The sequence below is a fragment of the Megascapheus bottae genome, chromosome 31, assembly GCF_031878675.1.
Source record: "Megascapheus bottae isolate mThoBot1 chromosome 31, mThoBot2.hap1, whole genome shotgun sequence".
In the NCBI taxonomy this organism is placed as follows: Eukaryota; Metazoa; Chordata; class Mammalia; order Rodentia; family Geomyidae; genus Megascapheus; species Megascapheus bottae.
Window position 1 is genome coordinate 4,101,794 of NC_143539.1, and position 24,663 is coordinate 4,126,456.

Genomic DNA, 24,663 nt, shown 5'->3' on the forward strand with positions numbered 1-24,663 from the left:
GGGGCTGGGAAAGTGGCTTAGTGGTAAAGTGCTTGCCTAAAGTGGTAAAGTGCTTGCATGAAGCCCTGGGTTTGATACCTCAGTGTTACATACACAGAAAAAGCCAGAAATGGCACTGTGGAACAAGTGGTAGAGTGCTAGCCTTGAGCAAAAGAAGCTCAGGGACAGTCTCAGGACCTGAGTCAAGCCCCAAGACTGGGGAGAAAAAAAAAAAAATCTACCAGGCAGGGTTGGTGCCAACAAAGCCACACAGGTGGCCTCACAATTTCCAGGGCTCTTCCCAAACCCAAAAGGCAGAATACTTCAAAGAGGCAGCAAATACTTCAAGCAGAAAAATGAATAGGTAGGGATGGAAGTGTGGCTCAAATGGAAGAGTGCCAGCCAAGTGAGCAAACCAAAGAAAACAAGCAAGTACAAGGCCAAACCCCAGTACGGCAAAAAGAAACAAGAAATGAGTGATAAACTTTGATTGTGCTCTGCTAATATAAGCTGAGATGAAAATGGTCTGAAATGGATACAACTGCACTATAAATCCACTTAGGACCTCACAAAAAAAAGAGGAGGAGAAAAGGGAACTGGAATTAACTGTCAGGTTCTGGAAATCTTTAACAGGTAAACTAAACCAGGGACAAAGCACAGAATGGCCAGTGTCCATCCAAATGCCTTTCACTCAGAGGAACATTTCCCAATAATCAAGGTCAATATGGAAATCACACTAACAAAACAACTCAGCGCCTGCAAGGGAAACCACTTCACTAGCTCACAGGAGAAAGCATGGGAAAAGAATAATGGGCTGCCACATCAGCAGTGGGTTCTGAACAGCAATCCATCCCAAGCAGACACCTGTCAATCAGCCCTAAGGGCTCAATATGCCCATAGGCTCAAGAAGCAGCAGGAGTGCTACAACTATAGGATTTAACTGCACACTCAAGGAAACCCCAGGATCCATTTTTTTCTTCTTTTTTTGCCAGTCCTGGGCTTGAGGTCAGGGCCTGAGGACTGTCCTCGGACTTTCTCAAGGCTATTGCTCTACCACTTGAGCCTCAGCACCCACTTCCAGCTTTTTTTTTTCCTATGTATGTGGTACCGAGGAATCGAATCCAGGTCTTTGTGCATGCTAGGCAAGCACTCTACCACTAGGCCAAACTCCCGGCCCCCCAGGCTCCATTTTTTAACTGTCCCTGCAGCTAAACTGCTCTATTCTTCATTCAGACTTTCATTAAGTATCCATGACAAGCCAGGCACTCTACTGGGCTTCATGAAAAGCAAAAAGAATAAATCTTGCCAGGGCCCTAGTGGCTCACACCTAGAATCCTAGCCAGCTACTGTGGAGGCTGAGATCTGAGGACTGTGATTTAAAGCCAGCACTGGCAAGAAAGTCTATGAGATTATCTCTAATTAACTACCAGAAGACTGTAAGTAGAGTTCAAGTTTCAGGAAGGAAGGAAGGAAGGAAGGAAGGAAGGAAGGAAGGAAGGAAGGAAGGAAGGGAAGGAGGGAGGGAGGGAGGGAGGGAGGGAAAAGAAAAGAAAAGAAAAGAAAAGAGAAAGAGGAGGACAATCTGTAGCTTTAAGAGGTGGCCAAGGGGCCAGGAGCATAGCCTAGTGGTAGAGTGCTCCCCTAGCATACACTAAGACCTGGGTTCAATTCCTCCATACCACATATACAGGAAAAGCTGAAAGTGGCATTGTGGCTCAAGTGGCAGAGCATTAGCCTTGAGCAAAAAGTGTCCAAGGACAGTGTCCAGGCCCTAAGTCAAGCCCCAGACTGGCAAAGAAAAAAAAATAATAGTAGTAGTAGTAGTTAGTGGCCAAAGACTCCACTCCTGGGAGTTGGTTTCGGGAGCAGTTGTCCACACTCAAAATACACAGTGCTAAGTGGAACAGCTAGCTAGCCACCCTTTGGAGACTGACTGAATCAAGGTACACACACCCATCTGATGGGAAATAGGATGTTCCCTCCATGTAACACAGAATGGAGCAACCTCCTAAGACAGTAAACAAAAAGGATGCAGCCTGCAATGACCATAAAAGAGAGGGAGAGCAAATATATTTGTGTGTATTGTTTGTATAGACAGTATTTCTGAGAAAATACTGACGTCTCTCAGAAGAGGATGGGGTGTCTGGGATCAGGAATGAGGGAGCAGTACTGAGGAAAGGATCATAACTACAGTTACAAAACCACTAGTAGGACACATTCAGGAACCCACAGGATGAGCAGGGAGCCCCCAGATCCACAACAGTAACAAGGTTACTAACTGAGCACTGACCTCCACCTAGGAATTATTTTCAGCTTCCTTCTGAAGTTTCACTTGCACAGTGGCCTCAAGGAAGCACAGCCTCAGTCCCCAGTGCAGGAGAAGGTGCCTGAGGCCTTCCTTGCCTGAAGGTGCTGCTCTGGTGGGAGGAGGGGCAGGGACTCCAGCGGTGTCTGGCTGAGACAAGAGCTACAGGGCTATCCTGAGGCCAGAATGCCAAACAAACCTCAACAACAGATTAAGGGCTAAGGACTTTGAGTTAATCTCTACAAGTGAGACCAGCTCACTGATAAGACCCCAAAGTTGCTAGGCTGTAGCTACCTGGGGGCAGGTTACAAGCAGTGCAAAGACCAAGAGATAAGAAGCCAAGAGCTGTCCAAAATTTCACCATGCTGTCAGTGTCTCATCTAACATGCAGCTAACTCCAACCCCAACATGTCCATTAACCAAATTCTTCTTTCCTTCTCCCAACTAACCTAAGGCTTTTCCACCTTTGCAGAGTTTTCATGTGTATTCTTGGCATTTTGTTTTCAGAAATATAAATGACTTTGGGCAGTTAGAATAGTCTTAGGCACTTTAGGGACAAGCACTCAGAATAAAAATAACTTGTCCCAGGTCAGAAAATTATAAGTAACAAGATGACAGCAGCCTCCACATCACCTGGGAACCCAAGGGCCAAAATAACCTCATGCACATTTGTCGTTCAACAGATACTGACTGGGCTCAGACTGACCTATCAAAGACTATTCTAGAAATAAAGAGGGGCCCAAGGGCCTGTAATCCCAGCTACACAGGAGGCTGAGATCTGAGGATCATGGTTCAAAGCCAGCTCTCTTGCACTAAAGACCATGAGACTCTTATCTCTAATTAACCACTAAAAAAAAACAAAAACAGGAAGCTGGGGGAAGAAAATGGGGACCAAGACATAAGAAGGGGTATCAATGTTTGTGAAGTAATGCACCTTCTATCTGGTGAATATAATGTAACCCTTCTATTAATTACAATAAAAATATATGAAAAAGAAACCAGGAAATAGGGCTGTAGCCTTGAGCTAAAGAGCTTAGGGACAGCGTCCTGGCCCAAAGTTCAAGCCCCATGACTGACCAAAAAAAAAAAAAGGAAAAAAAAGGCCCAAGGGACTAGAAATATAGCATACAGCTCAGTGGTAGAGCACTTACTTATTAACAAGCACCTTGAGGTCATAGCTTTGTCCCCAGCATGGGGGAGGGGGGAAGGACACGCAGGACAACAGAGCTTGTTGTTTTGTTTGGCTGGATGGTTGGCTCAGTGATACAGTGAAACAGGCCTAGAACCCTGGTCCTTAGCCTCCAGAGCACTAAGATTACCAGTAATTACTTAGCACAGGCACACTAGACAAGCCAGAATAGTTTGTAATTTCATTTCATGTCTAAATATAAACCCATTCATCAAAATAAAAAGTTCTATGCTAGGTGTGATGGCTCATGGCTATAATCCTAGCTACTCAGGAGGCTGAGATCTGAGGATCAAGGTTCAAAGCCACCCCAGGCACAAAAGGAAGGACCTGAGACTTATCTCCAATTAACCCCTAGAAAACGGGAAGTGGGGCTGTGGCTCAAGGGTAGGGTGGTAGCCTTGAGCTGTAGACCTCAGGGGCAGCTTCCAGGCTGAGTTCAAGCCCCATGACACACACACACACACACACACACACACACACACACACACACACACACACACACACACACACACACACACACACACACACACACACACACACACACACACACACACACACACACACACACACACACACACGTTTCTACTTAGTTACTAAACTAGAAAGACAGCCCACCAACAGGGAAAAGATCTTTACCAGCAATCAAAGGCCCTAATATTCAATATATCCAAGGAGCTCAAGAAACTAACCCCTCCCAAACCTAATAAACCAGTCACCAAATGGCCAAGAGAGACTTCTCAGAAGAAGAGATAAGAATGGCAAAGAAACACATGAGGAAATGCTCATGATCCCCGGCCATAAAGGAAATGCAAATCAAAACACCTGAGATTCCATCTCACTCCAGGAGGATTGGCCAACACGGTGAATCTGAACCACAAATGTGGGTGGCAATGGGAGGGAAAGGAACTCTACTGCACTGTTAGTGGAATGCAAACACAGTCACTTTGGAAAGCAATCTGGAGGCTCCTTGAAAAAGCCAAACATAGACCTTCCCTACCACCCAGCCACACCATTTCTGGGCATTTATCCTGAACATCACAAGCCAGGATATACGGACACCTGCACATCCACATTCACTGCCGCACTATGCATAATAGCCAAGGTATGGAAACAGCCCAGATGTCTCCAACAGATGAGTAGATCAAAAAATGTGTCAACTATACACAAAGTAATTTTACCTAGCCATTAGAGTAAAATAATGTAATTTGCAGGGAAATGGATGGACCTAGAATAAATCATGTTAAGTGAGGTAAGCCATGGTCGGAGAGACCATGTTCTATGTTCTCTGGTATGTAAAAATTAGATTTAAAATGCACCAGGAAAGGACAAACAATTCAAGATTCTAGGTATTCATCTCACAGTGAGACCATAGGATGACACCCCCCCCTTTTTTTTTTCAATCCCTGAGCTCTTCAGCTCAAGGCTACCACTCTACCACTTACGCCACAGCACCACTTCCAAAAGGATGATACTCTTAAGAGCAAATTAAGAAACACATTACCTCTTAATAGTTATATAAAGTAATATGCATACTGAAACAGTCTTTAACTGGAAAGTTAACGACTCCCTTCCCCCCCCCAATCTTGGGGCTTGAACTCAGAGCCTTAGCTTCTTTTTACTCTAACACTTGGGCCACAGGGCTACTACTAGCTTTTTCTGTTTATGTGGTACTGAGGAATCAAACCAGGGCTTCATGAACAATATTTATTTTAAGCTTAGGGACACAACCCAAGCCCCAGGACTGTCACCAAAAAAAGAAAAGAAACTTGTACATAAAAACTTGTTTCTTAACTGGGCACTAGTACCTTATGCCTATAACATTAGTTACTCAGGAGGTTGAATTGTGGTTTGAAGCCAGCCTGGGCAGACAAATCTATGAGACTCATCTCCAAATAACCACCAGAAAACTGAAAGTGGTGCTGTGGCTCAAAGTGGTAGAGCTCTACCCTTGAGCACAAAAGCTAAGGATAGATAGCACCCAGGTGCTGAGTTCAAGCCCCATGACTGACAAAACAAAACAAAAACTTCTTTCTTGACAAGTTTTCTCATAAGATGAAATCTGTCTTCCAAGTCAATGCAGTCTTGCACTGAAATGTTTAGTCACACTTAATTCTTTATGATAAGATCAGAGAAAAGAATTGGGTCACTGGCCTTCTAAAATTTTTACTTTCTGGTTCAGACCAAGGGTGTGTCCCACGTTGGCCGTAAAGGAAGGTCATCTTCTAGGTGTTGTGGTTTGTGTAACTAGTCCCTTCTACAAGCAGACACTCAATAGTGGTTAGATCGAACAAAAAAAAAGAAAGAAAGATAATGTGTTCTTCTAGTCTGAAGCTATATGGAACTAATTTATTACAGCTTCTTTTAGTAGCTCTTAGGCTATTTAAGTTATCTGAGAAAAACTAATTAAACAGACATCAAGTAAATCACTTAAATCTTACTAAGATTATGGCCTATAAAAAAGAAGACCTAACAAAGTGTGGCTCTCCTGCTTATTAGTACCTAGTACCAGCACGCATGGAGGCTTGATGCCTGGCTGAGCAGAGCTGAGCTGACTGCCATCCATGCCAGATCACTGCATCTCAGCCTCTCCATGGGGCTATGTGACCTTAGGCAGCCCTGTTCAGTACCTCAGTTTCCAGCCAGAAGCTGAAAACAGTACCCACATCAGAGGGTTATATTCCAAGAAAGGAAGATTGTAATCTTCTGGTGCAAAGCAGCAAGTGATTATTACTGTTAATAGTGTTAATACTTAATTGGATTATTCTCTAAGAGTGATTGCCCTAAAGGGACTAGAGTCTGACAAATCTCACCATTTCTACTTTCTCACTTCTCATCTCAATTAACACACATAATATAATCAAATTGCAAAACAATGAACTTATTTTACCCTTTTTGGGGGCGGGTAATTAGGAATAACTCAGTGCTTCACAGTTAAGTACTCTACCAATTCAGCCACTCTACCAATCCCTATTTTTCTTAATAATAAAATTAGGGAGTAGTACCAGGAGGATGGGGGAGCTCCCCAAGAGGGTGAGGAGAAAAACTAGAGTTGAAGTAGTTTGTTAACAGGTATGAAAATAGAATAAGGAAACCTACTGAAACAGGTTGGTTTTGTTTTATGCTGGTACTGGGGCTTGAACTCTCAAGACCCCATGCTCTTGGAAAGCTTCTTTCCCCTCACAGCTGGTGTTCTACCACTTGAACTACATCTCAAGACCAGTATTGAGCTGGCTAATTTGGAGTCTCATAAACTTTCTGCCAGGCTGGATTCAAACCTCAGTTCTCATGTTTCAGCTTCCTTAGTAGCTAGGATTGCAAACATGGGCTACCTAGTCTTGTTTTAAAAGGTAGTGAAGTAAGGTAAGGGAGGATGGTTAGAGGGGATGAGACAGATCAGGATAGCCACCACGCCTGGCTGCACTTTGAGCCACAGTGCTATTTTCAGTTTTCTGCTGGTTAATTGGAAATAAGAGGCTCATAGACTTTCTTGTCCTGGCTGGCTTCAAAGTGCCCTCCTCAAATCTCAGCCTCCTGAGTAATTAGGATTACAGGCATGAGCCACCAGCACCTAACAGTTCTTCCACTTTTTTCCCTGTATATGACCTTCCATATATAAAAAATAACTTGAACTCATACTATTTACAGTTCTATATTTTTCTTTTTCCCATACTTAACTTTATTTTGTTTGCATGTTCCCATGTCAAGAACTCTCCAAAAACATACTTTTTCTTAATGACTCTATCCTTTTCCATAAAGCAACTATTCCCCTAAGGTTAAAATGTTCAGATCGTTTCTTTTTCTTTTTTCCTTTTTTATATTTATAAACATCACCATAGCTAACATTTTTAGATACAATCTTGGTTTGCATCTCTGCATCTGCTTCTTGATTTATGCAGATTACTATAAGCAGAGAGCCAGGAATGGTAGACAACACCTATGGTGCTGGTGGCTCACACCTGTAAACCTCCGTACTCAGGAGGATGAGATCTGAGGATCATAGTTCAAAGCCAACCAGGCAGGAAAGTCCATGAGACTCTTATTTCCAACTAACCACCAAAAACCGAAAGTGGTGCTATGGCTCAAAGTGGTAGAGCACTAGCCTTAAGCTGAAGATCTCAGAAACAGGGGCCAGGCCCAGAGTCCAAGCCCCATGACCAAGAGAAAAAAAAAAAAAAAAAAGAAAAGACTGGAGGTGGAGCTATGGCTCAAATGGCAGAGCATGAGTCTTGAGCAGAAAAGTCAAGCGAGAGTCACAGGCACTGAGTTCAAGTTCCAGCATTGGCACACACAAAAAAGTGAGTAAACAGGGTATACGTGAGTATTCCTTATATACACATCAATCATGTCTCACTACCCCAATACCTACCTACTAATGCCGGCACTCACAAACTGAAGTCAGAAGCCTTCCACTCTTCCCTCAATTGCAAAGATTTCATCTGCACTCCTCAACTGACCAGTGAAAGAAGGAAAGTTCTTATAGCTCAGGAGCATTCAAAAGATACACAACAATTTCAAGCCATTAAAAAAGTGATCACAGCTGCCAGGTGTGGTGGCTCACGCTTGTCATCCTAGCTACTCAGGAGGCTGAGATCTGAGGATCAAAGTTCAAAGCCAGCCCGGGCACAAAAAGACATGAGACTCTTATCTCCAATTAACCTCTAGAAAATGGGAAATGGGGCTTGGCCAGGGGAGCAGCTCAGGGACAACGCCCAGGCTGAGTTCAAGCTCCATGACCCACCAAAAAAAAAAAAAAAAAAGTGATCACAGGCCAGGAGTTTGGCCTAGTGGTAGAGTGCTTGCCTAGCATGCATGAAGACCAAGGTTCGATTCCTCGGTATCACACACATAGAAAAAAGCCAGAAGTGGTGCTATGGTTAAGTGGTAGAGCTCTAGCTTTGAGAAAGCCCAAGGACAATGCTCAGGCCCTGAGCCCAAGCCCAGGACTGGCAAAAAAAAAAAAAAAAAAAAAAAAAAAGTGATCACAGCCATGCAGTGATGGCTAGCACCTGTCATCCTAGCAACTCAGGAAGCTGAGATCTGAGGATTGGGTTGGAAGCCAGCCTGTGCAGGAAAAGTCCATGAGATTCTTTATCTCCAGTGAACCACCAGAAAACCAGAAATGGCACTGTGGCTCAAAGTAGTAGAGCACTAGCCTTGAGTGAAAAAAGCTCAGGGACATTGCCCAGTCCAAGTTCAAGTCCCACAATGAACAACAAAAAGAAAGAAAAAAGGGGGGAGTTTTGCCTAATGGTAAAGTGCTTGCCTAGCATGCACCACAGCACTGTGGCTCAGGTGGTAAATACTAACCTTGGGGAAACCCCAAAGACAGTGCTCAGGACCTGAGCTCAAGCCCCAGGACAAGAAAGAAGGAAAGAAGGAAAGAGAGAGAGAGAGAGAAAGAGAGAGAGAGAGAGAAAGAGAGAGAGAGGAGGGAGGGAGGGAGGGAAAGGGAAAGAAAGGAAAGAAAAAGGAAGGAAGGAAAACAGAAGTAATCACAAAGGCCAGTACTCACCAACGTCTTCACAAATTTAGTATGCACTTTTGAAAACTTAAGACCTAGAGGCACTTTGTATCACTAGGCATTTTTGGCACACTATTCCTGGTGATATGAAAGCCATTCTAGCTGAAGATGCAGATTTCAAAAATCTAATAATCTTGTATTAATGCAGTGCTGACTTTCATTTGTACACAATCAATTTGTTACTGAACAAAGAACCCTTTTTAATTACCTATGGCAATTAACGGTGATTTTCCTTTGTCTCATTCCTAAGTGGCACAGGCTGCAAGAGAAAAAGCCATAGTTTTGACCTTTCTTTTAAACACAAATGGGAAAAAGAACCAATGCAACTGTACATGCAACTTTTATTTTATTTTATTTTTGCCAATCCTGGGCTTGAGCTCAGGGCCTGAGCACTGTCCTTGGACTTTCTCAAGGCTAGAGCTCTACTACTTGTGCCTCAGTACCACTTCCCGCCTTTTTTCTATGTATGTGGTACCGAGGAACCAAACCCAGGTCTTCGTGCATGCTAGGCAAGCATTCTATACTAGGCCAAACTCCTGGCTCCAACTTTTAAATTTTTTTACCCTTCAGGAGGCTATTAGTCGTGGCTGATCAACCGATTTTTCACCCCAACATTTACACTGCAACCTAAGAAGCTACTAATTACACTAAGCACCACACAAATAATTTAAGGAGCAAAGTGTTTTTCTATCCATACACCTATCCATTCCTATGCAATTTTTAATTTTAATGACTTCGTTTTAATTTTTACTTCTAGTAGTGCTATTACTTAGCCATGTATGAAGTCCTGGGTTCAATTCCAAGTTCTACTTGCAGCACCAAAAGCACTCTCAATTAGGAGCTAACCAAATACTTTTCTATTTGCAAATGAAAATACAGACATTGCTGGGAGTTTGGCCTAGTGGTAGAGTACTTGCCTAGCATGCACAAAGACCTGGGCTCTATTCCTTAGTACCACATATATAGAAAAGCTAGAAGTGGTGCTGTGGCTCAAGTGATAGAGCACTAGCCTTGAGAAAGCCTAAGGGCAGTTGGCCCTGAGTTCAAGCCCAGGTCTGCCAAAAAAAAAAAAAAAAGACAGACATAAGGAGTCTTTACATAACCAGTCTCATTCAGTGAATCTAATTTTTGTGTATGTGGAGGGGGGGAGAAGTCAGTCATAAGGCTTGAACTCAGGGCCAAGGCACCATCACTGAACTCTTGCTCACGGCTAGTGCTCCACTACTTTAAGCTACAGCTCCATTTCTAGCTTTTTTTTTTTCCCACTGTAGTTAACTGGAGATAAGATCTCACAACTTTCCTACTGGGCTGGCTTCAAACCATGATCCTCAGATCTCAGCCTTCTGAGTATCTACGATTACAGGTGTGAGCTAGTGGTACCTGGCTGTATTATATTTTTACATAGTTTTGTTACATCTACATTTGATGTACATCAGAAAAGAAATGTCTGACTTTTCTAATGTGCTGGCTAAAAAGATAAGCCAAAATTTATGACTATAGTTCGGGGGGGGGGGAGAGTTGGTGCCATTCTATGGCTTGAACTCTGGACACTGAGCTTTCTGCTCAAGGCTAGAGTTCTACATTTTGAGCAACAGCTCCACTTTCAGTTTTTTTTTTTTTCTTTTCTTCTCTGTCGTTTATTGGCGGTAGTTTCATGGATTTTCCTGCCCAAACTGACTTTGAACCAAGGATCCTTATATTTGTCTCATAGGTAGCTAGATTACAAGCATGAGCCACTGATGTATAGAATGACTGTAGGGTGATCCCCGCCAAAACAAAATACCATGATGCGGAGCCTATGACGTGCTCAGTCTCTAAAGATGACATCATTAGGATTGTTAATATGGGATTGCCTCTTAAGGGGCCAGCCGTCAATCAGAATAGTCTACTCCTTACTCCATTCCTTCATACTCCAGTACATACCTGTCCACAACTGACTATAACTTCCTTAAAAGGAAGAACCATAACTTATTTGATATCCCAGACATACACATTGGTTCCTAACACTATCCTATCATTTATTAAGCCTTTCAGCCTGTCCAAGATGCTAGTGATGCAGAAGGAATGGGACTCAGTGCCAGCCAAGAGTGCTTCCCTCCAAACATCTAGAGCCTGGGAACAACCCTTAAGAGTTGGAGCACAATCTCCAAGACAAGGCTTTGGCATCTGTCAGGTACAGTGGGGCCAACACACATGTTGTCAAGGCATTCCACACCAGGGTCTTCATTCTCAGGAGTCTCTGACCCCCAGACAAGATGATCAAGGGCTGCTACCTATAAAAGAAAGCACCGAGTGGGAGCCAACTGGCAACAGGAATTTCTCCAGCATTTTTTATACTGCAAGAAGCTGTCTCTCAAGTGTTCAAATTCCATTACCAACTTAGTAGAGTAACCACAAAAAGATACTGTCCAAGCAAGGTAGCAGAGCTCCAAGGAGAGCTGAGGTGTGAAGACCTATGGAGGAATCGTGCAGACCAGTGCGGGCCAGCTTGGCACACACCACCACATGCCATGCACCTTCCACAGACAAAGCACACAGTGATGTCTGGCTATTTTCAGCACAAGTAATCATTACTTTTCTATGATGCTTCATGGCTCAAAGTAACTGATTTTCTGCTACCAAATCAACTGAAGAGCTTTCTCAATATCAGAGAAGCAAATAAAGAAAAATTTGATTGACAGATGCCAACTTACCTGTCCCAAACTGTTATATCAAAACTTAACAGAAACAAACTTATGGGAAGATGAACACAAATGATTTGTTTGCATTTCTTTTTTTTTTTTTTTTTTGGCCAGTCTGGGCTTGAGCTCAGGGCACTGTCCTTGGACTTTCTCAAGGCTAGAGCTCTACCACTTGAGCCTCAGCACCACTTCTGGCTTTTTTCTATATATGTGGTACCGAGGAATCGAACCTGGGTCTTCATGCATGCTAGGCAAGCACTTTAACCACTAGGCCAAACTCCCGGCCCTTGTTTGCATTTCTTAATACCACCAACTCAAGTGCCATTCAGACCATTGCAATTTGAGAGCCTTGGTCAACAATGACTCAGCTTGAAAATTTTCCATATAGCTTTTAAAAGGTGTGTAAGCCCATCCCCCCCAAATTGTAAACTAATTTCCCTGTGAATGGCTGAAAAAGTGTCAATGTTTTTGTTTTTTTGTTTTTTTTTTTGCCAGTCCTGGGCTTGAGCTCAGGGCCTGAGCACTGTCCTTGGACTTTCTCAAGGCTAGAGCTCTACCACTTGAGCCTCAGCACCACTTCCGGCTTTTTTCTATGTATGTGGTACCGAGGAATCGAACCCGGGTCTTCATGCATGCTAGGCAAGCACTTTAACCACTAGGCCAAACTCCCGGTCCAAGAGTCAATGTTTGTATTAAAAAATATATGTCCAAGGTAATCTGGTTCACATTCCTGTATATCCCAATCTATCCCTTAGGAAGAGCCCTATCTAAATTCTGTTTGACAGGACTTGACAAGGACATGGCATGTGACCTAGGACAATCTCGACCTACCATTGGGGCTGGACAGCACACTAGACTGCAGGCTAGCAACGTGAAACCCAGAGAGGAGAATCAATTTGTCCTAACTAATTAGGACAAGGGCTAGACAGAAGGCAGGCCCCTGCCCCATGCCCACTGCTCTTCCACTCCACGGGAGCCTGCCACAGTGCTCCAGGCAAGCCTTGCTCTTCCTGGCTTGCCAAGGAAGAGTCCAGATTTGGCAATGATTTTCAAACTAAGCTCCAGGAAATCCAAGGAGCCAAAAGAGGCATTTCTACTAGTTACCTTCCCTTTTCCAAGCAAAGAATCTCATTTTCTTTTTTGTTTTTATTTATACATATGAAATACAGAAAAGAAATTTTAAACAACTGGACTAGATGATCAACCAAATGTCACAAGGAGTATGTCGATTCACACTGTTTTATATCCCCAGGCGATTAATAACAACAGTCATGACACATCCCATGCAGGTCAGTAAGAAGCCTAAACGTCTCAGGAGAATACAACCAACCAAAGGCAGAAAGAAAGCAGAGCAGACGAGATGGAGGCGCAGAGCCCCTCCCTCTTCTGCATGTCCATCTGTGTGGACCCCCAGTGCTTCCTCATCAAGCACACTGAACCAACACTCTCAAGACTGTGCAAGCCTCACTTCCCATACTGTCCCTTCCCAAAAGTCATCAGCAGGTCCAGGGATGGGCACCCAATAATTTCCAACTTCTTCCATTTGTCTGATATGAAGAAAAAGGGCCATCTTCAGATTTGTTATTGTCAGACCTATTACTTCACCATGTCACAAAGCTGGCTCAGTGACAGGTAACAGGGGGCATAGCAAAAAAAAAGAAAAGAAAGCAGGGGGAGAAGGAGGAAGGGAGGAAGGGGGAGGAGAGAGGAAGTAAGGCTGTGGCAAAGGAGTTTTGATTAGGCCAGTTTCTAAGTCTAGCCCTTGAAGACTTGTTACTAGGTTGAACAGTGTCATCTACTACCATCTCACACCCCACCCCAACTGCAGCACCCAAACTGCTCCAAAGGCCAAGCTACCACCTCACATTCCTGTACCACCAAATTCCATCACAAAAGTAAATGTCAGGGCTTGAGAACTCCTCTGCCATCAGAGAAATCTGTCGGTTTCTTTCTCTAGAACATCAGCTGCAGCTTAAGAAGAAAAACTACCTCTTTGTTCTATTATGTCAACTTAGGCTTGAGGCATACAGAAACTTTTGATGCTGTCAGTGATATTAAAAGTGAGGAACACAAATGTAAGTAACACTATATCCACTGTTGTTTCTATTACTATTCTTAATTAGTTGCTACCTCCACAGTAAGAATAAAAAACAATTACACCAATAAAGGAAGCACAAACTCTAAAATAAATTCACATGAAGTCAAAAATTTACCACAGGAAATAAACCAAAATTATTTAAGTCTATAATAATGAAAACACATGCCATCTACAAATCATAAAAATCATAGACTCTTCTTGTCAGACAATGTGAAGTTCTAGGACTAAGGAAGTGGCTCAAAGGTAGAGTAGCTGGTTGATTATATTGTAAAAGATTCTGGGTTTGATCCTAGGAGGGAGAGGAAAACTAAAAGAAAACATAAAAGTGAGGGGCACCTGGGCATCAGTGGCTCACATCTGTAATCCTAGCGACTCAGGAGCCTGAGATCTGAGGATTGAAGTTCAAAGACAGCCCTGGCATGAGAAAGTCCTTGAGACTCCTAGGTCCAAGTAACCACCAGAAAACCAGAAGTGATACTGTGGCTCAGTGTAGTAGAGCAACAGCCTTAAGCTGAAGAGCTTGGGGACAGCGCCCAGGCCCAGAGTTTAAGCTCCCCCACTCCACCCCCAAAAAGCAAGGTGTAGATGGGTTACACTTGAAAACTACTGAGGAAGCTAAGTGAGATCTAAAGATTGAGGTTCCAAGCCTCAATCAGTTAATTGGAGACTGATCTCCAATTAACTACCAAAAAAAACAGAAGTAGAGCTGTGGCTCAAATGGTAGTACGCTACCCTGGAGCAAGAAGGCTCAGGAACAGTGTCTAGGCCCTGAGTCTTGAGTTCAAGCCCCAATACTGGCACCAAAAATGGGGGGGGGAGTGAAGAATCATACAGATCTTCTACCCAGTCTCCTTCACCGTCTCATATACAAATGCCCTAACATCTGATGAGTCAATGGTCCAATTCTGTACATGACAGTCAATGTTTTTTATTCCAAATGTATTCACATAGAACTATTTCTAAATAAGTGCTGAAATAAACAATTTGATCATTGCTCTGTTAAGAAGAAAGACTTTCCAGTAAATGTTCCTTCACAGCTGGATGGCTGCTTTACTATGCAATTGCTCTAGGCCGGGGGGGAGGGGGTTCAGGCTCTTGATTTATTTAAGAAATAAATAAATCTAGAACATGCTAAAGGTCCTCTCTCCCAAGTGAAGGAAGGATGCTGCTGGATAGCTTTTCTGCACAAACCATCTCTACCTCTGAATGAATTTCCTAAACTCTACCCTATCCCAAGACCATTGATGAAAACAGCCCAGGAAAGCTGGTAAAGGGACAGGGACAGTGCACAAACAAGACCAAACTCACTACATCTCTCAGTTTCTAGGACCCCAGAATGCCCCAACTTGTCCCTCAAAATGTCTGGGGAATGTCAGGGCCCAACCACACCCTCTTTGGACATCAACAAGCAGGAGAACCCAGAGTGAGCCTGCCCACAGGCATAGGGCTCCCGTGACTAGGAGTGCCTGCGATACCAGAGAGCAGAAATCTTACTGACACTTGGCAGTCTCTCTCCACAAACAGTTTAAAACTGCTTTCCAAACCCAAGCCCTGACCATTTGGAAGACAGGGAAGCTGGAGCCACGGGGGCAGAGGTGAACAAGAAATAAACCCATCCTGCTCAGCCCCTCCCCCAAGGTCACAGTGCAAACCAAAGGCCATTAGGGGAGGCAAGACTACTGCTTTTGTAGGCCCAAAGCAGTAAACAGCAAGAGTGGCCATAACCCCATGGGATCAGGAGAACTTGAGAACTGGCATTTCCCTAGCCAGAGGTAAAACAAGACCATGACTTGTCAGCTGGAGAAAAAACAAAAAGCCCACTCCTAAGTCCTGGGGGGGGAGGGGATTGGAGAAGGAAGAGGGGCAGAGGATACAACTGTCTCTCTGCAATGCTCAAAGGGAGGGAAGTGAGAACAAGAGCTGTGGGCAGCTGCAGCCCCCTTTCCAAAGGATACAAAGCAAAACCCAGAGACCTGAAGGGGGAGCAAATACAGCACAAGGAAAAAGGGACACCTGAACCAGTTCAATCCTCCACCCTCCACCCACCTTGGTACAAGTGAGAGCAGTAACCAATCCCCATCTATTTACCACATCTCACGCATCCCCTGAGGACAAGAATCCAGAGAGGATCTGCAGCCTGGATTAGCGCCTAGAGAACCCAGGGCCCAGACTAGCCCCTTTCTTCCAGATCTGGGGCTGAGGGCTGGGGAGCAGGAGCTGAGACAGACATGCCTGAACCCGGGAAGCCCTCAATGGGAATGGGCGGGCCACCAGAAGAGAGCCGGGAGAGGCAAGTCTGACGTGAGGAACCTGACAGGACATGGAGGGGGAAGGAAAACAAGGTGAGGAAGGAAACATGCCGCGAGGAATGGGAAGCAGTGGGTATCCATCAGAGAACTGAGGCAGAGCCAAGAAGGGAAGGGGTAATGAGCAGGGAAGAATTTCAAAAGACACCTTCATTTCAGAACCAGGGGGAAGAGTACTCAAAAAAGGGGCAAGAGACAGCAATGGAGCACAAATACACACGAAAAAGAGTGGAGGGCGGAACAGAATGGAAACAGGCAGAGAACTTAGAACTGAGAGGGGCAGAGGTGGAACACAGTTCTAAGACTACTACTGCAGAGGATCACTTCAAGAGGTGCAGCAATAGGAAAGTTAAAAATGGGTCAAAACATAGGCAGGCAAGTGGACAGCTGGGGGGGGAATAGTGAGGGAACACTAAACACAGGGGGGGTGCTGAGCAGAGCTGGGGGGGAGGGAAGGTGTTAGCACTATCCAGGAACAGACCTACCAGATGCAGAATGAGAAGGGGGTGAGCTAGGGTGCAGTTACAAGGAGTCCAACATGAGTTTAGGGCAAGTCTTAGAAGAGCCACCATGAAAGGTAGAGGCTGAGAGCAAAGAGGGGGCAACCGTGGGCACTGGACAGAAAGGAGGGGAGGCAAATGAATGGAGCAGCCCAGAGGAGAGTCAAAATGAAGGTGCAGAGGAGAGGACAGCTCAAAGGACACTGTGCAGAGCTAAGCTGAGGGAGACTGAGTGGGGCGAGAAGTCGGTACGCGATGCAGAAAGGACAGTGCTACAGGGTCCAAGAGGGTGCTACTCTCTGCAGGCGGAGGCTGAAAGCCAACAGGCCTCGAAGGCACCGCACAGATCTGGGATCCAGCAAGGAAGGAATAGCAGAACTGAGAGGCTAGAAAAGTCTGGAAGCGAGGAAAGGGCCCGAATGGCCAGATGAGAGCCAGAGCTGAGAAGGGAAGAAGGCGACCACGGTTGCATCCAAGTGCGACCAGGGTGGGAAAGCAGCAGAGGAGCCCCGCGGGGGTGCAGCAGGTTCTGCCACAAGGCCAGGGCCAGCAACGCATAGGCAGCTGGGCCCAAGAGCGAGACGGAATGAAGTCCAAGGGAAATTCCCAGGATCAAGAAGACGGGCACTCAACCGAGGTCTGAATGGATCTCCAAGGAGAGAGAATGCAGGTCCTAAAGGGACAGCTCCTGGGGGCGCAACAGGCTCGGGGACCGGAATAATCCCAGGTAGGTCAAAGAAGGGGGCTGCGACCGAGCCTCGTGAGAAAGGGAACGGGGTCATCTCCGGAGCGGGCGCCACAATTCAGGGGGTGCAGCTGGGCTGCCGCGGAGGAGGAGGAGGAGGAGGAGGAGGAGGAGAAAAGAGGAGGAGGTGGATCCGAGGAGCCCTACGGAGCCCAGGAGGGGCGAAGCGTTCCTACCAGGGGAAGAGGGAAGCGGGGGGGTTGAAGAACTGGAATTGGGGTGGCCCTGAGATGGACACCCGAAATCCCCGGGCATCGGGCTGGGGACAGGCGTGGGGACCGCCGGGCTGCGGTGGACGAGGGCAGGGCGGGCGGGCGGCCGGGCCAGGCGGGCCGGGGGCCCCCGGCGCGGACGGCCGGGCCCGGGGCGCCGGTGTGGGGGGGGGGCGCTGCCTCCCCTCCCCCTCCGGCTTCTCCATTGTTCGCGGGCTCGGGGCCCCGCCGTCCCCGCCTCCCCCTGTCCGACCCCGCGTTGGGGCGGCGCCCGGCCTCGCCGCCTGGGTCCCGCGAGCTCCTTCACTCACCAGCTGCGCGCCCTCAGCGTGGCCCGGGCCTCCAGAATCCCGGCCTTGGCGACGGCGGCCCCGGCGCCATGTTCCCCTGCTCCTCGTCCAGCGGAGGCTGAGGCGGCGGCGGCGGCGGCAGCGGCGGCGGCGGGGGGCCGGGCGGACCCTCCCTCGCGGGCTCCCTCCTCCTCCGCCTCCTCCACCTCCTCCTCCCGCCGCGCCGCGGCTCTCCCTCGGGGCGGGGGGCGGGGAGGGGAAGGGGGGAGGGGCGGGAACCAGGGGGAGGGCAGACCAGCCTCGCTCTCTCGCTCGCTCGCTCCCTCCCTCTCTCCCTCCCGCGCAATGGCGACGGGCGCCTCCTTCCTGCGGCCGCCGCTCCCGCGCGCGCGACCCCTCGCTACTGCGCGTGCGCGGCTCGAGGACCGTTGCAGGGGGAGCGAGCGGACGGCGAGGGGGGGTTATGTGTGTGAGGGATCACGGCCTCCCCCCCCCCCGGGCGCGCGCCGCGGTAAGGATAACCCAACACGTGAGGAGAAAGGGGGGGCACGCTGCTAGAACGGGCGCGGAGGGTGAAGTGCGCGTGCGCACCCCCCCCCCCAGAAAATGCCGCTACTGCGGCGGCCGGGGCGCGCGAGACCGCGCGAGGAGACACCCGCGAGTTAAGCTCCGGCTCCGGGGTCGGCACGTGCGCATGCGCAGGAGGGACTGCCAACCGGCGCGGCTGGCAGGCTCAAAGCGGAGGGCGTGGCCCGCGGGAGCGCGCCCGGAGCCACCGAGGCCCGGCCTCGAGCTGCCTCCCAGAGAAAGCCAGAGCCGAGGCTTGGCCCGACTCTCCACGCGGGGGGGAGCGAAGGCGCGATCCCGCTCGCGCGGGACCTCGCCAGCCAATGAGAGGCAAGACGGGGTGGGGGGAGGGCTCGCATCTTCAGCCGCAGCCCCCAGGATAACGGAGTGGGACGCTGGAGGGGCGACGTAGCGCGGGGCACTGGGGCGGAGCTGGGAAGGAGGGGCGCACCCAGCGAAGGCGTTGATTGGTCGGTAAGAGGAGGCATGGTCCGCTGTAGACCAATCCGAGACGAGCCATCGATGGTCCCGGAAGGAGGGGCGGGGCTAGAGAGCGCGTGCTCTTTCTCCGGGCAACGAAGAAAAAACCTGGAGGCAATGCGCGTTGGTTACAAGTCGGTCCTGGTTCCCTGATCATTCGATCCTAGGCAGAAGAAAGACGGATCCGATTCTGCGCGCGGCTCCGACCATCAAATCATGGAAGTCCAGTGCCTTCTGCGGGGATGGTAGAGCAGGCACCGTGGAACCCTCCACACCCCTGGGACTCCCACGCAAGATGAGCTTTCCAGGCGCCCAGACTAAAATGGGCGGAATGCATGAAGAAAGCCTGTGTCCCGTTCCTGTCTGTCTGTCCTGTTTCCTCCTCACTGTTTACCTCTATAAAATGGAGTGATGATTGTCCCTTGCTCAAAGTGTTGCTTGGAGAACTAAACGTTCATATAACCAGGGGCTGGTGGCTCACGCTGTAACCCTAACTACTCCGGAGGCTGAGATCTGAGGATCAGGGTTCAAAGCTAGCTTGGGCAGAACAGCCCCTGTGAGACGCCAATTAACCACTCAAAAAACCAAACATGGCGCTGTGGCTCAAGTGGCAGAGCACTAGCCTTGAGCACAAAAAAGCTCAGGGACAGTGCTGGGGCTCAGAGTTCAAGGCTCATAACCGACGAAAATTTCAAATAGTTCCCAACTGTATTCTCCAAACCACCTGAAATTGGTTTATTTGATTTCCCCCTCTACTTATATACCCATAAGATTTAGTTTCAAAAGGTAAGGAGATGGGGCTGGGAGTTTGGCCTAGTGGTAGAGTGCTTGCTTAGCATGCATAAAGACCTGGGTTCAATTCCTCAGTATCACATACAGAGAAAAAGCCAGAGTGGTGCTGTGACTCAAGTGGTAGAGCCCTACCCTTGAGAAAGCTCAATTCAGCCCAAAGCCTGAGTTCAAGCCCCAGGACTGGCAAAAAAAAAAAAAAAAGATAAAGAGATTAATAACAGAACAATTACAATATTTTCCTGAATGTGAATATGTCTCTCTTGAGAAAGACAAGACAAATGTTCATAGTTCCCTCTCAATATAATAGACCACAAGTAACTGAAACTTTGGAAGGCAAAAGTAGCCTTAAGGGAAGACTAATGCAATCTGTAAAATGTTATCATTTTCACATAGGGCTTTTACAAGCATTAGTAAATAAAAAGACATGACTTAAGTGTAAAACATCCCAATTAGTGAAGCACTTTTGATTAATGACCCATTTTGCTCTATTTTGTTTTGAGATTGGGCCTGGAAGTTTCACTCCTCCTGCCTCAGCTGAGAGTTGGAATGAAAAGAGTACACTACCATGTCCAGCTAATTCACTGCTTTTTAATGTATAAAATCTGATGTTTAGAAGTCACTGACAACTTTAATTTTTTTAAGCACAAGGGCTGCCAAATCAGATTTGTAGACTGCTTCTCCATTGTAAGTGATTTTAAGCTTTTCGAAATAATACTGGAAACTGAGAGTGGGGAGTGATATTCTTACCTCAAAATAATGTTTTTAAAACACCTACACTTAGCTGGGCCCAGTGGCTCACATCTATAATCCTAGCTACTCAGGAGGCTGAGATATCAGGATAATGGTTCAAAACCAGCCCGGGCACTAAAGTCCCTCTGTGAGACACTTAGCTCCAATTAACCACTAGAAAACCGGAAGTAGGACTATGGCTCAAGGGGTAGGGCCATAGCCTTGAGCTCAAGACTCAGGGACAGCACCCAGGTCCAGAGTTCAAGCCCCATTACCAACCAACTAACTGACCAAAAAAAAAAAACAAAAACTCACCTACACAATGTTCTAGGCACTTCCAGTCTAGGGAAATGGGCGGACTGGCAGTGCCTAGCCCCTCCCAGGTTCTCTCTTTCCCCATCTGGATCCTGTCAACTTCATCTGATCCATTGTTTCAAGTGGAAATCACTTCCTCAGGGTGGACTCCCAGATGTGGCCTGACTGACTTCTCCACCTTTAATTAAAAGGAACATTCAGTCTGAGATGTAGCTCTGTGGCAAAGTGCTTGCTTAGTAAGTGCAACGTCCTGGGTTTAATCCCCAGTACCAAAAATGAAAAGACAAACATACAAGGAACATGCTGTGCTAAGCAATATCCTAACGCACTTGACAGAATAGTCAACTCACACAAGGACTACACAGAAGTAGCACAGACTGTAAGCAGCATATTGGATACTCAAACTAAGGTCAAGTGACTACATACCTGTTGCTTCTTCACAGCACTCCACCAGGATTTGAGAGTCTGCCGTGATCTTTGAAGGCCCTTAGTGCTCATTTCCAAAGCCTAGCAAATAATGCACAATACTTGTTTATAGGGGAGCCTAGTGGTGCATGCCTGTAATCCTGACACTCAGAAAGCTGAGGCAGCAAGCTCCCAAGTTTGGCTCCAGCCTCATTACATAGGGAAATGCCTCAAAAATAAGGTTCACATCTATAATCCTAGCTATAGAGAAGGCTGGGATCTGAAGATCACAATTCAAAGCCAGCCTGGATTGGAAAGCCCTTGAGATTCTTATCTCCAATTAACCTCCTAAAAGCCAGAAGTAGAGCTGTGGTTCAAGTTGTAGAATGCTAGTGATGAGTGAAAAAACTAAGGAATAGCATCAGGCTCTGAGTTAAAGCCTTAGTGTGGCTCACATTCACATACATACACACACACACACACACACACACACACACACACACACACACACACACACAAAGTAAATATGTTTAATTAGTTCAAATGTCCAGCTTGAGTCAGGTGGCCCATCGAAGCTCCAGCCCCAGCCACGTCCCCAGCCTAGCCCTTGACCTCCCAGTGTCATTGCTGTCTGGTAGCAGGCCTTGTGTCTCACCGTGGAAAGTCCAGGCCGGAGCTTTCTCACTCTTGGTCATCTTGAGATCTCCTGGCACAGCAGGAGCTAGACAGAGAGCTGGGGCTCCGGAAAGAGGGCCTTTCTAGCTCAGCAATTCTCGCAGCTGAGCAAGCCTGAACTACCGGAAGCAGGCTTCCCTGGGGGCACCCCCTCCCCCCTGTCCAGCTACCCTTCCATCCAGGATAAATAAACAAGCTAATAAACAATTAGCGGACAGAGAAAAGTCCTGGCTGCTGGCTTAGGCAGTTATCAAGATTTCCCAAGCATTTCCCTAGAGGCTGGAATGCCCCCCCCCCTCCCCAGGTCACAGCCACCAAAAGAGGCCAGAGCAAGCACTAATCAGAGCTGAGAGATGCAAAGACAGAAAAGAAAAAGTCCACCAAAGAATTTTATGGAGGTGTTTGTGGTGGGGGAAGTGCTGGGAAATATTCTGTTTCCATTCCCAGGACTCGAAATTAGAGACAGGATGGGTACCAGTTGGAAAAGCTGGGAGATGTTCTGAGATGTTGTCTGCGAATCGCCAGCTTGTCTGTCATTGGCCAGCAGGGCAGCCAATCATGAGACAGGAATGAGAGGCAGGGATGCGGCTGAATCCAAGCCCACCTGGCCTAGCCTTGACATGTAGCATAGTCAAGGCTAAATACTTGGAGGAGAGGAGACTTGAACCGCCCAGCTGCCAACTTTACAAACTGAAGTACGGAGCACATACAATGTGATGCACCCAAATTGCAAGGGTGCATCTCAATGTTCACCAAGAGAACACACCTTGTAATACACCCCACCTAAAGGAGACCTTTCTCTCAGAAGCCCCTGGTGCTTCCATCTTTCCAGGCTCCTCTCCTACCCTGACAGGGGGAATTTCCATTGCCATAGATTTGGTTGTGTTTTATTTTTTAGACAGAGGCTTGATAATTTGCCCAGGCTGTCCCTTGTTTCACTCAAGGCTAGTGCTCTACCACTTTGAGCCACAGCATGGCTTCCAGTTTTCTGCTGGTGATGGTTAATTGGACATAAGACTTTCCTGCCAGGGCTGGCTTTGAACCATATTCCTCAGATCTCATCTTCCTGAGTAGCTGTAATTACAGGTGTGAGCCACCAGTACCTGGCTTATTATTTATTTGTTTATTTTACAATGCTAGAGATCATAGGCAAAATCTTTACTTCCAACCTCTAATTTTATTTTGTTTTATTTTTGGACTATGGATTAAATTATGGCCTTATACACGCTAGAAGGATGCTGTGCCACTGAGTCACAACTCTAGCCCTTTTTTGCACTATATTCTTTTTGTTGTTGTTGTTCCAGTACTGGAACTTGAACTTAGGGCCCCCTGCTCTGGCTTAGCTTTTTCATTCAAGGCTGGAATTCTGTTGGGAGCCAGAGTGGAATCAAACTGTACCTTGATTTGCATTAGACAATGGCTTTATTGTCTTATTGTTTTCTGGCCTTATTCTGTTTAAATGACCTGAGAATTACCATATGAATGTAACACCTGGAAGTTCCCTGGGTCTCAAGGAGGGAAGAAGCTGGAGTGAAAAATAAACACATCCCGGACCCGGTGTGTCTGTCTCTCTTCTATTTCTTCCTAGTCCTTGCCCCTTATTTCAGGAACCCCAATCTGCGAACCCTGGTTTGCTGCCGGTTGGCCCCGGCAGAATTCTACCACATGACCCATACTTCTACTTCCTGAATTTTGCTGGTTAATTGCAAAGAGCCTCCCAAAAGTGTCTGCCTGAGGCCAGGAGCATGGCCTAGTACTAGAGTGCTTGCCTAGCACACACAAAGCCCTAGGTTTCATTCCTCAGTATCACATACAATGAAAAAACCAGAAGTGGGGCTATGGCTCAAGTGGTAAAGTGCTAGTCTTGGGAAAGCTAGGACAAATGCCCAGGCCCTGAGTTCAAGTCCCAGGACTGATTACCACAAAAAAGAATCCACTCCAATTTGTCTGCCTGGACTAGGCTTTGAACCTCAACCTTCAGATCTCAATCTCTTGAATAGCTAGGATTCAGTAGCTAGCTGATGAGCCACTGGGCCTAGAAGCAATGGCTCTCCTTAACATAGGGTCTCAATTCTTGCCAGAGTGCCTATCTGGACTTTGGTCCACTAGTTGTTTACCCTTCCCAGGACACTGGAATGAGAGCCATGCACCATCACAGCTACCTACTGTTCAAGAAAAGCTTGATAACTTTTTCTGCCCAGTCAGGCCTTGAACCAAGATCCTCTCTCAACATCCAAGCAGCTAGAATTACAAATGTGAGCTACCGAAGGCCAACTTTTTTTTTTTTTTTTTGGTAGTGGTACTAACGTTTGAACTCAGGATCTTGCACTTTCTCAGCATGCTTGTATAGTTGGTACACTTCAGTGTGAGCCCCACCTCCAGCCCTACATTTTGCTGGTTCACTGGGGGTGGAGTCTATTAGAACTTAATTCCTGGTTCATATCAAGCCTTCATCCTTTGGAGCTCATACTCCTAAGTACATAGGATTACTGTTTGAGTTACTAGAACTTGGCTTTGTTCCAGATTTGGTTTATTTTTGGTTTTTATAGCATACATCCTGTTGATGGGTGGAAAGTGATTAAGCTTTTGTTTTGCAACTTCCCTAATGTCTAGTGATGTTAAATATCTTTGTTTGTTTTGCCAGTCCTGGGGCTCGAACTCAGGGCCTGGGCACTGCCTCTGAGCTTCTTTTTGTTCAAGACTCTACCACTTGAGCCACAGCCCCACTTCCAGCTTTTTCTGTGTATGTGGTACCAAGGAATCAAACGCAGGGCTTTGAGCATGCTAGGCAAGCACTCTACCACTAGGCCACACTCTCAGCCTGCTTTTGTTAAACAGCACTTTAGCCCACTAGTTACCCCCAAAAGGGAAAAG

At 46.9% G+C, this 24,663-nt stretch overlaps 1 protein-coding gene across 1 annotated transcript in view; it reads right to left on the reverse strand.

Annotated features, from left to right (window-relative positions):
- Arhgap35 (Rho GTPase activating protein 35) overlaps positions 1 to 18,089 on the reverse strand; it is an 81,097-nt gene extending 63,008 nt beyond the window's left edge. Inside the window, exon 1 of the mRNA XM_090322696.1 lies at positions 17,848 to 18,089. The gene's annotated coding sequence lies outside the window, so the exon portion shown is untranslated. The remainder of the gene's footprint in view (positions 1 to 17,847) is intronic.
- Positions 18,090 to 24,663: the final 6,574 nt, after the last annotated feature.